Source organism: Phragmites australis, chromosome 1 (assembly GCF_958298935.1).
Source record: "Phragmites australis chromosome 1, lpPhrAust1.1, whole genome shotgun sequence".
Lineage (NCBI taxonomy): Eukaryota > Viridiplantae > Streptophyta > Magnoliopsida > Poales > Poaceae > Phragmites > Phragmites australis.
In genome coordinates this window covers 15,675,102-15,693,573 of record NC_084921.1, presented here as the reverse complement: position 1 = coordinate 15,693,573, position 18,472 = coordinate 15,675,102, and positions in this window count along the sequence as shown.

Sequence of the window (18,472 nt, the reverse complement as noted above, 5' to 3'; positions counted from 1 at the left end):
ATGGATGACACACATCAAACTTTCCTCTAAAATAGGCAAATCTAGTAGCATCTAGAGGCTTGATGAAGATGTCAGTTACCTGGTGTTAGGTATCAATATATTTTAATTATATGTCTTCCTTCTCATTGTGGTCTCACAAGAAGTGCAATCTCACATCTATGTGTTTGGTTATGGAGTGCTAAACTGAGTTGTTGGCTAAGTTGATAGCACTGGTGTTGTTATACATAAGTGGCACACTTCTGAAATCTAACCCATGATATCTAAAGGTAGCAACCATCCACAAAATCTGACAACAACAGCTAGCGACAGCAACATATTCAGCTTCAGCAGTTGACTGGGCAACACTAGACTGTTTATGAGAAGACCAACACACAAGAGAGGTACCTAAGAAATGACAAGTACCGAAGGGACTTTTCCTATCAATTTTACAACCAGCAAAATCCGCATCCGAAAAACCATGAAGAGGAAACAAAGAAGAAGCAGAATACCAAAGACCATACTCAAGAGTGTGCTTGAGATAACTTAGAATACGTTTTACTGCTTGGCTGTGAGACATCATCGGTGATGCCTGGAAGCGAGCACACAAGCAGACGGCAAACTGAATGTCGGACCTTGTTACCATCGGATATAGGAGGGAGCCAATCATGCTCCTGTACTCCCACTGGTCCACCTCCTCACCATCCTCATTCGGATCAAGCATGATCGATGTAACTATCAGTGTTACTAAGGGCTTAGCATCGCTCATGTTGAACTTCTAGAGCAAGTACATGCTGTACTTCGTCTGATGGACGATGGTACCTTACTTGCATTGCTTGATTTGCAGTCCAAGGAAGAAGTTGAGCTCGCCAATCATCGATATCTCAAACTCTCTACTCATAGTTTTTGCAAACTTGGCCACAAGTGCATGATAAGAACCACCAAAAATGATATCATCTACATAAATTTGAACGAGTAGAAAATCATTACCATACCTAAAGGTAAATAAAGCTTTATCCACTGGCCCCATCACATACTCATGCTCTAGCAAGAAAGACTTAAACCTATCAAACATAGCCCTAGGTGTCTACTTAAGTCCATACAATACTTTCTGAAGCTTATATACTCTATGTGAGTATTTGGGGTGCTTGAAACCTAGAGGTTGCTTAATATAGACATCTTCCTCTATGAAACCATTTAGGAAAACACTCTTGACATCTATTTGATACAACTTAAAATCTTATGATGCTGCAAATGCAAGGAGAATCCTAATAGCTTATAGCCTAGCTACCGGTGCAAATATCTCTCCAAATTATATCTCCTTTATTTGAGTGAAACCCTGGGCCACAAGTCTAGCTTTGTTTTTAACAATGGACCCATCCTCCCCTTGTTTGTTCTTGAAGACACATTTGGTGCCTATAGTATGAATGTTAAGGGTGGCTCTACAAGGACCAAAACTTGGTTTCTCTCAAAGTTTTCTAGTTCTTCATGCATAGCATTGACATAATTTGAATCAGAAAGAGCGTGTCCAACATCATGGGGTCCAAAAGAAACAACAAATGCAGAATCTGTGAAATAAGCATATTTAGCAAATTTGGACCTCGTTACCCTCACCAAGGTCACCGATCATTAGCTGTGGAGGATATCTCCACTGAATGTGTCAATGAGCCTTGCACTGTAAGATGATCTCCCCCTCAATTGCTGTTGGTGTAGGCTCAAAAGTAGCTAAAGTGAAAGTAGATGCTGCAGGACCCTCTATCGATGTAGAAGTAGAAAGGAGCCAGCGCCGAAGCAAGTGTGATGATAGGAAGTAGTGGATCATCCTCATCACCGAGAACTGGAAGATCACCATCCCAAAGATGTTTTTGCTTATTTCTTGATCACCTGCATACTCAAAGACAGAACTAGCACACGAAGTTGATTCATCAAAAGTCACATCACAAGATTCCATGATGGTGTTAGTGCCAAGATTATAAACCCTGTAAGAATGACCATGAATGAAATAGCCCAAGAAAATTCTATCGGAAGAACGCAACTCGAACTTGTGAAGATTTTCACGCTTTAGGATGAAGCATCGACAACTAAAAACTATCAAATGTGAAACATTCAGCTTCCTCTCAAAGCACAACTCATAAGAAGTCAAATTCAAAATCGAGCGTAAGAAAATCCGATTAGAGATATAGTAGGCTATGCTAATAGCCTCAGCTCAAAACTTTATAGGAGTCCTATGATCATCGAGCATCGTCCTAGCTATCTCTACCAAAGTGTGAATCTTCCTCTCAACCATACTACTCTACTGAGAAATACGTGGGGCAGAAAATTGATGCTCAATGCCATGTTCAAGATAGAAAGTATCAAAGAGAAAGTTATTGAACTCGGTGCCATTATCACTGTGAATTGTTTTCAATGCACCAGGGAGTTCTTTGAACAATCTCAAAGCAAAGCTCTGAAAGTGTGAGAACACTTCATCCTTATTCACAAGAAAGAAGATACAAGAGTAGCAAGAGAAATCATCAACAATGACAAGTACACACCACTTTCCACTCGTCGAACGAACCCGGGAAGGACCAACAGTGTCTGTCGTTCAGTCATCACCAGATTAACTGGTGGATGAGACACGTCATCCATCTTGTCATTCCGACAAGGAGCACAAATAAGGTTTTTCTCAGACTTGAGCTTGGACAATCCTCAGACCAAGCCTTGGGCACTCAAACGAGAAAGCAAATCAAAACTCATATGCCCTAGTCTCCTATGCCACATCCAAAGCTATGAAGATGGTTGAGCAATTAATCGTCAAGAAGAACCAACAGACTCAGAAAAATCAGCTCTAAAAAAACTCTCCCAACTCTAGAAATTTGGCAAATCAAAGCGCTTGAAGAATCAAGAACTCGAGAAGTTTCGTATTTGAAATGCACTTCTAAGTTATCATCCAACAACTGAGATATAGAAAGAAAATTGTATCCCATATGCTCCACCAAAGTCACATCTTTGAGAATAAAACTCTCATTCACCATCACCATACCTTTGGCTTTCACCCTTCCTTTTTGATCATCCCCAAAAGTGATGTATTCATGTCTCTTCATCGGGGTGAGGCTGGAGAACCATGATAAATATTTGGTCATATAGCGTGAGCAACCGGAGTTGATGAGCCACTTGTTTTTCAGGCTTTTGCCTGCCACCTACATATGAGAAGAATAATAGGTGAATGGCTCAGTACTAGGGTTAGACAAAAATCTCTTGGGAATCTAGTACTAGGTCATCCACCCTGAAGCAGTAGAAGCGAGTGCATACAAATCAATACTAGTGCACTGAGGGTGAGCCCCACGATAGAGAAAACGTGGTCCACCAAAGCGCTGCAACTTAAAGCCCCTTACACGTGAACTAAAACCATATAAATCATGGTATGATCCACGCCGAGAATCACCTATAAAGGAGAATTGAAGAGCGTCTGAGACTCGTGGGTGGGAGCGAGGAAAATGCTCATGTACACTAACATAGGGGCGGCACATATCCCGAGTGCTCCACTCCCACTCAACCCGCTCATCTCTCCTACTGTGTAACTACTCACGCTGCTCATCTCTCCTACTGCGTAAGCAAACCAAACCAAGTGACCATCTCTCTGACAGTAAGTGCAATGGTAGAGTCTCTCAGGTGCACGACTGCTGGTCACTCTAGGTTCTCTCACATGTGCTCTTATCTTTGGTTGTGGAGCTCTCTTGGGTTGGGTTGTGGCTTTCTTCTTTGTGGGTTGTGGAGTGTGTTTCTTGATGGGTTGTGGTGTGCTATTGATTTTGGACTTCTTGTCTTTTAGGGTAGTATGATAGGTAAAAACAGTCTTACCAACTTTATTGTAAGTCACCATCTCAAAACCCAATCCCAAGGCTAAACCTGTCTTATCAGCACACATCTTGGTCCTGACCAAAATCAAATCCATTTTGCTCTTGCCTTCTGAGCACTTTACCATAAGAGAAAGAAAGTACTAATTCTCAGCCATGAGCTTCTCAACTTGCCATCTAACCCAGCTAAGCTTATCCTTCAGGACGATATAGGTGGAACAGTTTGGCTGCACATCTTTAGAACTCTCAGCACTCTCATCTTTAGAACTCCCAGCACTCTCTAATATAGACTCAAGCTCATTTATTCTTTTGGCTTTCAAAGGGCAATTCTTGCAAGATGTGTAGGTCTAGACTCCTCCTATAGGAGCTTCTTCTCGGTAGTCTCAAGCCAATTGGCGACTTAAGCATGTAAAGTCTGAAGCCCGGCAAGCTCTCTCATGACCACAAGACAACTATCATACTACTCATCATTGGCCCTAGACTTAAGCAACTCAAGCTTAAAAGATGAACACTCTAGCCTATACTTGAGTTTCTTAACCCTATAAACCTCTTTTTTAAGCATTTTATCCTAGCTAACACACGTATCATTTAATGTATCAACATGAATAGAAAGTTGGTTGTAGGAGGGTGATACCTTAGAAGAATTGAGCTCAGAATCGATGTCGTTGTCGTCCGTCATGAAGTAAAGGCCGATGAAGTCCTTGGCATTCTTCTTATTCTTCATAAGCTGTCCCTCCTCCTCTGAGCTCTCCTTTTCGTTTGAGGAAGTGTCGACGTCACTAAGTGCCATCACAAACCCCTTGAAGCCGCCTTGGCCGCCTTCTTGGCCATCTTGTCACGGTTCTTAAAGAAGGGTTTCTTTGACTTCCTGTGCTTGGCGTGGTCGTGGTTGCGGTCTTCCCTCTTTTTGAGCTTGGGGTAGTCCGTCTTAAAGTGGGTGGTGCCACCACACTCAAAGTAGGTCCAAGAACCACCCTTCTCTAGTCTCAATGGTTGTTGTAGAAGCGGGTGAACTTCCTCACAATCAATGCAAGATCCTCATCATCAAACACATCCATCTGGTCCTCTGTGATAGAGACCAAGGAAGACAAAGCAAATCCACTCGGTGAAGTGTTAACATAAGAAAAACTAACTCCAACCTGATTGCCAACACTAGGTCCAGAAACAAACGTCATCTTCTGAGACAAAGGGTTTTCGAGACCTATCCAAGCCACCTTAGCTATCTCGGTGGACTTGAGCTTGCTGAAGAATTCATCACAAGTCAATATGTCATAACTAGATGACTCTTCAATGCTTGAGATCTTAACTTCTAATATGCTATGATCAAGAGCATAGAGAAGTTTGGTCACTCTCTCATGGTTAGAATTGGGCAAAACACCAATGTATCTAAAGTTGCTAATAATTCTATTAAATCTAGCAAACATGGCATCCAAGGATTCATCGGACCCTTATACAAACATTTGATATTCTTTGTCGTATGTGCTTTGACGCCTAGCCTTGATTTGGTTGGTACCCTCATAAAAGATACTAAGTATAGTCCAAATCTCATGAGCATTACGGAGGTACTGAACCCTGTCAAACTCATTCTGACTCAGGTTTGTGAACAAAATATTTCTGGCATTGTTGTTGGCCTCATACTGTTCGATTTGAATCTGAGTCATGCGACCAGTAGTAATCTTATAGTTGGAATCAACTATTTCATATATTACACTCTATTGGCTTAGTAGATAAGCCTCAATGCACACCTTCTATGATGAAAAATCATTGCCGTCAAATAGCAAAATCTTCCTACTTCTCTCCATTGTCACCTACGGATCACAAAACCGATTAAGATCAATAGGTGATCAAACAGGCTCTGGTACTAACTATGGGATCGGGAACCATAACTAAAGGGGGATGACAAGAAGATCAACTCCAACAAGGTGAAAACTTTCAGCTCAACCACGAAAACGAAAATTACAACCGGAAATGAAAAACTTGCAAAAACGCAAGGAAACCAATAGAGAGAAACTAGAAGGAGGTGAATCTAGGCATGAGAAGGAAAATAACATTATTACTTTCAAATGTCAACCCTATTTTAGACAGTTACATAGTTTTTGCGTACAAAAGCTTACATATAATACAAGCTAAGCACTTATCTCCCTCTCCACTAAAAACCTAGTACAAGGCTCTCATATGTATGACATAAGGGGCTCAAGTGGCTGGTTCATCTCTCCCACATAGCTCTACCCCTCTATTTATACCCTAGGTTTCTTGATTCCTAAGTTTTCTAACTTGTTCCTAAAATACTCCTCTCTTGTAGTATACTCCTACCTACCATCGAGGGTATTTTGATAAACTTTATCTTCCATCCATCGAACGACCGTGATGCCTTCATAACTTAGCTTCGCCTTGACACAAGCTTCACGATAGTACCACGTGCACTTCCATCCTTCATTGGTTTTGAGGCTAAATCGCGAAACCCTAGCATGCTTTTAAAACCGTGACTCACCACTTGACACGTGTACTTTGTCTTACAATTCTGACCGTCGGTAAGTCTCTCCCACTCCCGATCCCTCGGGTCGTCTTGTCACGGGCATAGGCATCTCTTTTGCTTGACTTTGTCAACATACAATCTTCAGCCATCTTTCATGATTTGCTTCACCTCTATGTGTACAGTTAAGATCACTCCTGGCTCCGTCTGACCTCCTTGATCGTCCGGCACCAAACACCCTGCTTGTCCATGATCACCCACCGTCAACCGCTAAGTTGCATTTATCACTTGCATACAATGAGACAAACAAACTTATATCTCCAATTCTAACTCCAGTTAGATCATAACCAAAATGCTCAATTAAAATCTCAAATCAATTCAAAGCACTTCCAAAAAGTTTTAATGCACAGAAGAAAAACAAAGATGAAAACACTATTCATGAGAGCTGAAACTACTGTTCATTCGAAAGTTCCGGATTCAATTTGAAAGTTCTGGATTTCGGAAATTCCGGATTGAGCTCTGAATAACCTTCTTTGTCTCAATTTTCGCATCAATCTGGTAGTTTTGGATCAAATTCAGAAGTTCCGGTTTCTGGTTCACCTTGAAGTTTCGAATTGGGACCGGAAGTTTCAGATTTTGATTGGGCCGGATATTCTAGATTCTAGACTGAACTTCTGTTTTCTGGGCAGAACTGAACTTCAAGCGAACCAAGTTTAAGCAATTCGAAATATGACAAACCAAATTAACGACCTCATCAATCACTAAATCAAGATATATTTTAATTTAGTTTCTCGATGGCTACGTCGCTGCTGGCTAAACCACCTTAATCGGAGTCGATCACACACACGTACGAACGAGACGAGCAGCCAAAAGAATATACGTACATTTGCGCGATCTGGAGCCACCATTTATTGATATAGGCAGGGTAGATCGATGAACATAAGCAAGCCGACAATCTGTTCCCCATGGATTAATATATCAGTTCATCCGTCGGTGTGTGTACATCCAACTGGTAACTAAAGGCTGATGCCGTTGTTGGGGGCAAGTTCGATTTGTTGGAAAATATGATTAAGTTGTAATGATGTAGGTTTTGATAAGAAATTATTTTCAGAAACATACATTGAATTCGCTTTTAGTTTTCGTTGCAAAAGGAGGAGCGCCACTGTATAAATGTTATATACCACTTGTTAGAGACCACAATGTTAAATCTTCGTTAAGCATGTATGATTGTTCAGTAACAGACTTTGTATTTAATCTCATGTTATACATGTCATACATGGTATGGTGTTTAAGTTTCCTTCTATTCCAATGCGGTGTGGAACAGTATGGCTGTAACGATGTAGTAATGAACAGCTTATTGCATCTTAGAACAGTATAATATTATTACAATATTAAAAAACTAAACGCTGACGCACCTATCCCAGCAATTGCGTGTCTGTGACAGCGACGACCGCTAGCATCCTACACACTTCTGTATGGTTTTTCGCTCAGCTCTAGCAGTAGCAGCTAAACATAGCACGTGGCCTCGTGGGCCTTACAAATTTGCACATATATACATGCATGTGTAAGTAGCAAAAGGGACCAAAATCTATCTAGTACTACTGTTTGTCACGTGAATCACGCCTGGACATTTGCAGGTTTCGGTGGACAAAAGGCAGGCAGGCAGGCAGGCAGGCATATATGGGACTATCGACGACTGTTTGTAACGTGAATCACGACTGGACATTTGCAGGTTTCGGGTGGACAAAAGGCAGGCAAGCAGGCAGGCATATATGGGACTATCGACGAGGTAGCAGCTGGGTTGGGATCTATCCTTGCGATCGAACTCCATGGATGTTGAGCGTCGACCCAGCTGATTTGATCGCACGAAAGAGAGAGATGCATTAGCAGGTGGCCCACTGTATTTATTTCGCCATTTAGTTCGACTTGCCTGCATGAGCTAGATATATATCCCGGCCAGCCTGGCTAGCATGCGCTGAGTAGGACCAGCTAGGCATCTACTAGATGCGAGTATGCGACGTGCAAGATTTGCCAGATGAATATATATATCGGACCTGACACCAGCTGCTGCACGGCGACACTGTATTTGTTTTTCTAGTTTTTCTAAAAAAAGATAAGGTATCCATTCCTCCCTGTGATTCTCCGTTCCCACGTTTGGCTGTCTCCACTGTACAGGAGTAACTGCACTGTCGTGCGGCGGATCCTACTCGCGAGCTGCTGGGCAGATATATAGGAACGCATGCATTAGGGGAGCAATGAGTGACTGAATGCATGCAACAGTATAATGAAGTTCCTTATTATTATGAAAGCAAGCATTGTATATCTATATAGTTAAGTCTTAATGTGTGCCTAGTACAGCTTCTGTGAGACGACATATATTGATCTCATCTGGTACTAATGTACAAGTGGTTGAAGGTGCCAGGGCGGCAGGCCGTGGCGCTCTGAAATACCAAATCCAAGAATCGTTTACGTGCAAGCCAACAAAAAGAAAAGCAAGTCTACTCCGAGTCTTGTGAGAGTTTCGTTTCGGGTTGGCGGAGCATGCACCCACCCACCAACCCACGTCCTGCTCGCCAGCCCGACTAGGACAACGGTAGGCGATTGGTTGTCCGTATGTAGCTTTATTTGTATGGATTATATATATAAGTTGAGGGGAAATATGTTGAGTGAAATTATATTTGATAAAAAAATATATTTGATTAGTTGTATTTGTATGGATATGTTGAGCAGAATTTATATTGGTTAGTTGAATTTGAGACTGTACGAGGAGTTCGATATGTTAAGATTATAATTAGTTGATTGTACAAGAATAATTATGATGATACTGTATATGGGGTGTGGTATGCTTATCCCTCATCCAGGAAACCGTGTAGGATCCACCAGTCTGTTCACAGACATGTTTGCAAATGAAGATCTTGGCAGCAAGACCAATAACGGAGCATCTAATTTTGGTTTTTTTTAACATTTTTCTATTGTCTCCAGGATATCAACAGGATCACATGTATTTAGGGTGGAGTACAAAATTAAGACTTCCTTGCGACCATACGAGGAGACTTGATCTAAATAACCATGGACAAGTGTAACAATAATTTGCACTGGAACAATTCTTGACCAAAAAACAATTTACCAAGCTAATCATTAAAACAAAATCGTTATATGGATGCTAAAGAGACAAATAAGAGGGAGGAAAAAAGATATTTTCTTTACCAAAAAGGTGAACATTTTCCAAAGAATACATAAGGCTTTGTCAGACCAGCAAAAAAAGGTCGTTTCCTATCAGACCACACCAATAAAAACAAACTTACACTCCACTAACATGACTTAATTATACTTACACTGATCAATTCTGGACTTCATTATACTTACACTAACATGCATTAGCTTGTCTTACATAACAAAAGCGAATTACAGTTACACATCATCACCATATGTGAAAGTAACATATTATTGATGTGGCCTTTGCAGTGCTCCTCCTCCAGTAGGATGGTATTTATGGTGTCATCCCACAATGCATCACTTAAGATCACGCAGCTTCCAAATCTTCACTCACCTAGTCCTCCACTTGCGCAAGTGGTTGTACACCTGCTGGCCAGTGACCTCAACTCCAACATGGTCACTCACAATCCTTGCAACTGTGTTCAAGTGTACTTTCTTGAATCCCTTCTCAGTCTTCACTCCCTCCTCAATCAGCTAGACCATGCGATGTAGCATGAAGCTGGACTTGAGAGAGTTCCACTTCAAACTGGTCCTTCCACTAGCATCTCCAACCTCGGCCATGTCCTGCTACAGAAAAAAAAAAAGAAATAAAATATGTGGGCGGAAAAACCAAAAGACTAAACAAATCAACACCAACAGATGACTTAAAAAAAACGAAGGAACTTGAACCAAATAAAATTACTGCATAGAATAAATTACTTAGAGCACTCCTTTGCAAAAAAATAGAACATACTCAAACATATTCAATACCGAATATTGTCATATCTAGTCATACATAGAATATACTCATATTGTCATACATATAACATACTCATATTATCATACATAGTCATACATGCTACATCAAACACGCAATTGCCACGATTCATCCACATAGCAAGTGTCCACTCGTCCCTCTTCGTTTCCCAGGAGCTGTTGTCTTGTGCAATTTTGTTATGCGCTCCAGGCTCTATAGGATTAGGAGTCTACTCTTGCTTTAGTGGGATACACTCATCTATCCCATGCAATAGGATCCAATTTTGTAGAATGCAACAAGCTAGAACTAACTTTGATCTTGTAAGGGTGGAAAGGCTTGTTGTAAAGAATTCTGGATCGGTTCTTTGAAGCACTAAAAGCCTGCTCCACAGTGACCCTAAGAGACGAGTGTTTCAGGTTGAACAACTCTTTTTGGTCACAAGGATGGTTCCTCCCACCATACTCTCTCAAGTGGTAGCAGCAGCCATGGTATGGTGGAAGGAACCCAGATCGAACCGCATATCCAGCATCGACCAAGTAAAACTTACCTAAAAATGATAAATTAATTTAGGTAAGCATTTTTTGAGTTGAGTAAACTATTAATTGATCTAGGTTGTGTACTTACCCTTGGGAACCCTTAATCCATCATCCCTTTCCAACGCATCTGAAAGAATAAGTGCATCATATGCAGAACCTTCCCATCCAGCTAACACAAAGGTGAACTTCAAGTCAAAATCGACGGCTGCCATGACATTCTGTGTGGTCACACCCTTTCTACCATGAAAGACAGTAGCCATATTTTGCGGCACTCTAGCTAGCACATGAGGACCATCTAAAGTCCCGATGCAATCTTAATCTCAATGTATGCACTATTAGTATGACTACCATAATAATGTACAATTATAACCTCCAATGACATATTCTAGTACCTAGAAATATGGATAGGACATGCGGCTGTTCAAAATTTTTGGGTGGACGTTATTAGATCGGGTCTTAAGCATCTCTTGGCACAACTCCCAGATAGCATACAACACTTGTTGGAAGTACCGACTAATTGTTTCAACTGACCTTCTAAATGACAACTCTTTCAACCTAAATCTTTGATTATGACCTACCACTTGAAGGAACATCGCAACTTGTTCCTCCACTGAGCTATGAATTATGTTGGTCAGCAAATGCCTCGTCCTAAGCAATGTATGTAAGTGAAAAAATGGGCTCTCCTCATTCTAAGTTGCTCCATATAATGGCAATCATCATTGTAAAATATGAATCTAAGGTTATCCATTCTAATCTTATCTCTTTCTAACATAAGACCGTAGGTGACAGTAGGTGTTCGGTCACTGAAACGCCTTGACATATACATCATGTATGCACACATTGTAGCAACTATACTTGCACAAGACAATTCCTCCATCTATGCATAAGTAAGAACAATGCGATCAGGTCATAGATAAATTTAGTATTCCAGTACACATATGAGCAAAAGAATAAGCACTCAGTGTCTTCACTAGCTGGCACAAAATACCTACAAACATCAGGGTTGACACAAAACATTATCATCTGAGTTTATGAGTTGAAGCAAAAGAATATAAGGACTTAGTGTCTTCACATACCCTAAAGCATTATCATATGAGATTATAAGTGTATTCAACAGAAAGTACCAATTAAAAATCAAACTTTTAAGATGCAAAAGAATATAAGAATTCGGTGTCTTCACAAACACTAACCACATGGCCTTTTACTGATCCATCGTTGGTCAAATTTTACATGGCTCATGTCAAAGATCAAGAACTCACAAGCAGTGCTTACTTTTCTCTCAGAGAAAAGCAAAAAGGAAAATTGAAAAAAATAAAAAGATGCAGGAGGGTAGCAGTTAGAGGCCATTGATCTCTTTAACCAGACACAAAACTCTACTGCTATCAACTTGGAAAAATCCTAAACCTAACCAGCTCTCCCCTCTTCCAAAATACACACAATTTCACCAGCTTTCCTATTGTGAACTCCAAATACATGTTTCGACTAACTGCAAGCAACGACCTAAATCCACAACCAAGCTACACATTTCTTGATTTCTGAAGTCTAAATAAACAGAATCCCCTTGCACATTCTTCCTAGCTTACCCAACAAAACAATTCCAAAACAAACAACACCAAGAACAAAAATTTACCAAAACACTTGAAGGGAAAAAAGGGTCTGAACTAAACTGAGAGCACCAAGTTCTTGGGTTGCCACCCCAAATTGAAAAGAGAAACCAAAACAAAGAGAATAAGAGGGGGGGGGGGGGAATGACACTTTCGGTTCTTTGCAGGACTAGAAAAATGGCTAGCACCTTTGCCTCCGAGGTTGCTACAAGCAGTTCGTTTGTGTAGGTAGGAGCCCCAAGATCTATGCAAGAATCAGGCCAATGAGTCGGGAATAAAAAATCAGTGAATCCAACGTCTAAAATCAATGGATCTCTGAACCAAAATGCACAGGAAACAAGATCTAAAATCAATGGTGCTGGAGAGTTAACTCCTGTCGCAGGGATCCTGAGGGACCCCTTTTTAGAGATTCGACCGGGGGGATGATTCTGAATAAGTTCGCTGGAGAAATAACTGGATATGAATGCGATGGCTGGTAGAGTGGAATGATCTGGTGCGGAATGAAGTAAATGCACTGGGAGTTTAGACAGGTTCGGGCCGCACGAAGGCGTAAAACCCTACTCCTGTGTGGATGCTATAAATGTCCTGAGAATATCTCTCAGGAATGTGCTAGTTACAAGAATGTCTGCCTATCCTAGAGGCTGGGGCTCCTTGTTCTTCGGCTTCTATGCTCGTACGAAGGTGTTCTTCGAGCTGTGTGTATCTGTTGGCTTTCGGTGCTCTTGGACTTCTCGATCTTCTCTACTTCCTTAACTTCTTCAACCGTGCAGAGCTTGCCAAGCTTTTTCAGCTTGAGCGCTTGTCTTTGTCCATACTGCCGGCCGCTTTAAATACCCACCAGCAATAGTGTGCCCCGAATGGGAGGGCACGAGTTCCAAGGTACCATAAATGGAAAGGGCATCATCATAGCCTCTGTGCGAAGTGACAGGGGTTGAAAACGCGCCCCGCGCCCGGTCATCAGTCGTCATGATGGCACTGGCAATGGGCGCCGTGGAGAGGGCCCACCGGGCAGTCGCAGAGCGGCCCGGCGTGCCCGTCCTGTCTTGTTCTCCTGCCACAGCAGCGCAGTAGACGGAATGCCTCGGGCCTTGCGACGTTATCCTGAGGCGCGCCGGATGGTACGGGATGGGACCCGTGCATTTAATGTCTCCACGCCCTTCTGCCAGAATATGGCAGGAACTGACACCGAGCGTGGCGGGAGCAGTTGGAGGTGACATGCCACGCGCGCTCTTAAATGAGGCCTCGGGCCTTTCACCGGCTGACACCTCATCGCTGGACCCCTATGGGGGCCACTGACGGAGGGGCTTCCTGGCTCGTCGGGGAACCGAGTGCTCGGGGGTCACTGTTCACCTCCCCGAGCACTCTCTCCCAAAAAAGCCCTTTTCTTGGTCCTCGGGGAACCGAGTGCTCGGGGGCCACTATTCACCTCCCCGAGCACTCTCTCCCGGGCATGCTTGTATGGATCCTCGGGAAACCGAGTGCTCGGGGGCCGCGGCTCGCAGCCCCGAGCACTCTTTCCCGAAACTTTCTTCAGTGGGTCCTCAGGGTACTCGGGTGCCCGGGGGGCCACTGCTCGCGGCCCCGAGCACACCTCTCCCGGTACTTGGCTCTCCTGGTCACATAGTCTTCGCAGATCATCGGGGAACCCGGGTACTCGGGGACCACTGACTGTGGCCCCGAGCGCCCTCTCCCGGGACTTAGTCTTTTTTATCTCGCGGAGGTGACCCCGCGGGATGGCGCCACGTGGCGGACTACTGGCCTGACCTCGGGATTCGGGTACCCCTGGTTCCTAATTCACCGACAGCAGCCCCCGGGCCCATTAGCAGGCGATGGCCCAGAGATTGCAGATGGGCCCTTCGTCGTCAACGAGGCTGAACCCAGCATCGACGCCACACGGCGCGCTCTTAGGCGCTGGCCCTTCTGGTCCGGGCTTCTAGCATGGCCCAATGGGGAGCTGAACGGACGCGCGTCCAGCCGACTCCCGAGGCGCGTGATAACGAGGCGGGCGGTGCATGATAACGAGGCAGGTGGTGCGCGTGGCAACCGCGCAGATCGAGGAAAGTACGCCTGGCAACCACTGACAACCGCACGGCCCGAGGGAGATTCACCTGATGGTTGCGCTGGCTGAGGAAACCGTCTCACCGAGCGCGTCGCGGCAGGCGACGTTTGAATTTCCCTGGAGTATAAATGGAGGAGGGGAGCGAACCGCCCCCCTCTTTATGCCATCTTTGCGATCAAGCCTTCTTCTTCCTTGCGCTCCTGAGCTCTCACCTTCCTTTAGGCGATCAGAGCACCACTTTTCCCTCACCGTTCCAAATCATCCCCCACCCTGACAAGATGCCGAGAGCGGGAGGAAGCCGTCGCGACAAGACACCCGACAACGTGCTGCCGGAGTCCCGACTCGCGAACGAGGAGGCGGCACATAAGGTGCAGAAGTTGATGGTGCCCGAAGGCCAGCGGGAGGCCTCGGTGGTGAGGCCGGCGAGCTTCCCGCCAGTGACAGACCGGCTGGAGCGCATCGTCCTCTTCACCTCGTTTGTGGCGGCCGGGCTGGTGCCGCCGTTCTCGACCTTCTTCCTCCAGATCCTCGACACGTTTGGGATCCAACTGGTGCATCTCAGCCCGAACTCCGTCGTCATTTTGGCGGTCTTCGCCCACCTCTGCGAGATGTTCGTGGGGGTACCGCCGTCGGTGTCGCTCTTCCAACACTTCTTCATGCTGCGGCCGGTCGGGAAGAAGAGGGGCTTCTCCACCGCTGACGTCGCCGGCTGCTGCAATTTCCAGCTGCGAGACGGCCTGGGGGAGCAGTACATTCCCCAGGTGCTGCGTAGCAAATGGGACGACTGGCAGCGGGACTGGTTCTACATCGACGTCTGTCCCCACGACCGCCTTACATTGCCGGAGAGGGAGGCAGAGCCCCAGAGGCCAACCTGAGAGGTGTTGCCGTAGGCGGACGAGCGGATGGAGCCAGTCCTGGATCGCATCGACTTCCTGCGCCAGGCCAGGCTCACTTCGGTGAGGGTGGTGGCGGACTATCTGCGCCGCCGCCTGGTGCCTCTGCGGGAGCGGGCCCGGCCCTGCTGGGTGTATACGGGCCCCCAGGACATCACCAGGACCCAGATCGGCGCGGAGTGGAACCTGGACGATGCGGCATTGAGGGGCCTGCTCCGGGTGGTGACCGGCGTGGATGACCTGGGACCGGCGGAGCTTCCATGGAAGGAGCTGGCGCTCTGCGCCGACCCGAACCGGGTGGCGCTGCAAGCGACGCTGCCGGAGTTCGACGCCCAGGGGTTGGTCGACCAGCCAAGGTGCCGGAACCTCGGGACTATCCAGATTCCCGGGGTAGACGAGGAGACCAGCCACGCTCTGAGTGCCCCCGGCGGGGACACCGCCAGAAGCAGGCCGCAGACGAGCGGCGTGGAGGTCGCAGGCGGCCCGACGCAGACCGGTGGCTCGAGCGCCACGGGTGGCGGGCCGCAGGCCAGCCATGGGGCTACTGCAAGCAGCAGCCACCAGGCCAGTGGAGGAGGCACCGCCGACAGCGGGGCGGTGACAGCGCCGGGGGACAAAGGGAAGCGCCCCGGACTTTTGTTTCTATGCCGACGTCCTCGTCGTCGCCTTCGCCACCGCGGTAGCGGCCGCCGACGGGCGGCGCAAAGGAGGGAGGCCGAGGCGGCCAATCGTTCGGCGCGGGGCCGGCGATGGAGGCGGCATCTGCGGTTCTAGAACCAGACCTTGATCTGCTTGGGCTTGATCTGGAACCCGGAGACCAAGGCCGGCACAGGAGCGCGGGCACATTGAGTGCCCAAGCCGGCCCGCCGCTAGAGACGGACCCCGCGGCGGCCCCGCAGAGCCCCCCGCGAAAGAGGAGGAGGGAGGATTCCGGGCCAAAGCTGTCGGGCCCGGAATACAGGATCCTGGAATCGAGATGGCAATACCGCTGACCCAAAACTGCGTAAGTTTCCCCCCTTTTCCTTGAGCATGCCTTGCCCGGAGTGAGTTCGGAGATTGACCTTATTTTCTTTTTCGGGACGCCTAAGGACGCCGCCGGAGACCAAGGACGGCCAGAGGCGCCGAGGCCGGCTCCAGCCCCCGAGCCGAGCGCATCTGAGCTGAGCGTGCTGGTGGAGCCGGAGCCGCTGAGCGCACCGGTGGAGCCGGAGCCACAGAGCGCACCGGTCGAACCGTGGCCACAGGCGCCGCACTGCCCCGAGCTGATGGCAGAGACCGCGCCCGAGCAACCGGCGCCGGGTGAGCCCGCCCCGAGCACGTCGAGTACGGGACGGATGGCCTTGTCGAGGGCGGTGCCTGCGTGGCAGTATTCGGGGACCCGAGCCCCTCAGAGGGGGCTCGCAGGGGACCCAGCGCCCGGTTGTCGTCCAGCCAGCCTGCAGAACCCCTCCCGGACGTGCTAGGAAGCGCCCGGGAGGTGATCGAGCGGCTGGAGGCGGCCGTGGCGGGGGAGAAGACGCAACTTGAGGCAGGCCGCGCCGCCCTTCTTGAGGAGAGGGAGCGACTGGCCGAGTGCAGACGCCTTTTTGAGGCCCGCGTCGTCGCGGCACGCGCCATCAACGAGAATGAGCAGCGCGCGATAGAGGCAGAGCATGAGGCCCTGGAGGGAATACGCACAGAGGCCGTGTAGGAGCAAGAAGAAGCCACCCGCCTGGCTGAGACATCGCGGCGATGGGCCGCCGAGGTACTCGCCAGGGAGAGGTTGGTGCAGGCTCGGGAGGAGGCAATCCTGTCTCGCGAGAGGACGGTGGAGGCCTCCCAGGAGGACTCAGCCTGCCAGAAGGGCGAGGTTGAGCAGAGCCGCGCCGAGCACCAGCGTTGGGAGGAGGAGCTCCGACATCGGGAAGAGGATGTCGCGATCCGCGAGACCGACGTCGGCATCACAGCGACGGCTCTGGACGCCCGGGAGGAGCTACTGACCTGCCGGGAGGCAGAGGCTGCCGAGGCGTCGGCGGCCTCAGCTGCTCGGGAGGAGCAGGATGCCATGTGGGAGTCAGAGCTGACTACCCAGGAGCAGGCCCTCTCTGCCCTCACCGAGCAGGTGAGCAGAAGCAGGCCGAAGCCCCGGCGCCCGGCGCCGCCCCGACTAGCACGATCGAGGGACTGAGCCTCGAGGAGCGGCTGCAGAGCATGAAGGAAGAGCTCGAGACTGCCAGGGCCGAACGGACCAATGTGAAGCTGATGATGGAAGACATCCTTCGGCAAGCACGGAGGTTCGTGAGGGTGGCCGGGCTCGGGCGAGTCCACGTGGGAGCGAAGGGGACAGGCATCGGCCACATCGCCCTTGGCTTCGAGAAAATCAGCCAGCGACTCGAGGCGCTTCCCCAGGCTGTGCAGGAGCTAAATGCCCGGGAAGGGCGTGGCCTGGCCCAAGCGGTGGCCGAGCACATCCTGTCCTGCTACCGGAGCCAGGATCCGAACTTCTTGCTGGAACCAGCTCGAGAAGGGGTGGTCGAGGCCGAGGAGGAGGCCGCCCGGGAAGCTGTCCAGGGCATCACCGCCGAGGTGGCGGCTTATTTCATGCGGGAGCCGCCGCCGTCTCCGGACCCGGGGAGCAGCGGCGAGGAGGCCCCGCTACCTTCTGAGCCCGATGACTTCGACTTAGATTAGGCTTTTGTAATTTTCTTTTTCTTTGACTTGATGTAAATATGGGAGTGATCCCTCAGAATAGCTGTCCTTTCTTATGAATATAATGGAAGACTTTCTTTGGGGTCGCAACTCCAGTGTTCTTCCAAATGCTTGATGAAGTTTCTGTTCTTTTCACTTGATGTCCCGAGGAGTACTCAGTCAGACCGAGCCCGACCTTTCCCTCCCCGAGAATGAAGTCGCCCCAACCACTCAATGCCCGAGCAGTGAGGCCTTCTTCGCGTGTTCAGCCCCCGAGCCCTCGTGAGTCCGCAGCGGCTAAGTCAAAAGACAAAGGCATGAACTTCCTTGCTCGGGAGATAGGTCGATCCAGCACGGAGCATGCCACGACCAGTGAACACTTTCCCATTTTGCGACCACTCAAACAGGTAGACTGGAGACACGTGCGGGCGGAAATGTGACCAAGAGTCCCCACGGTTTGGAGGTGCCCGGGCTAG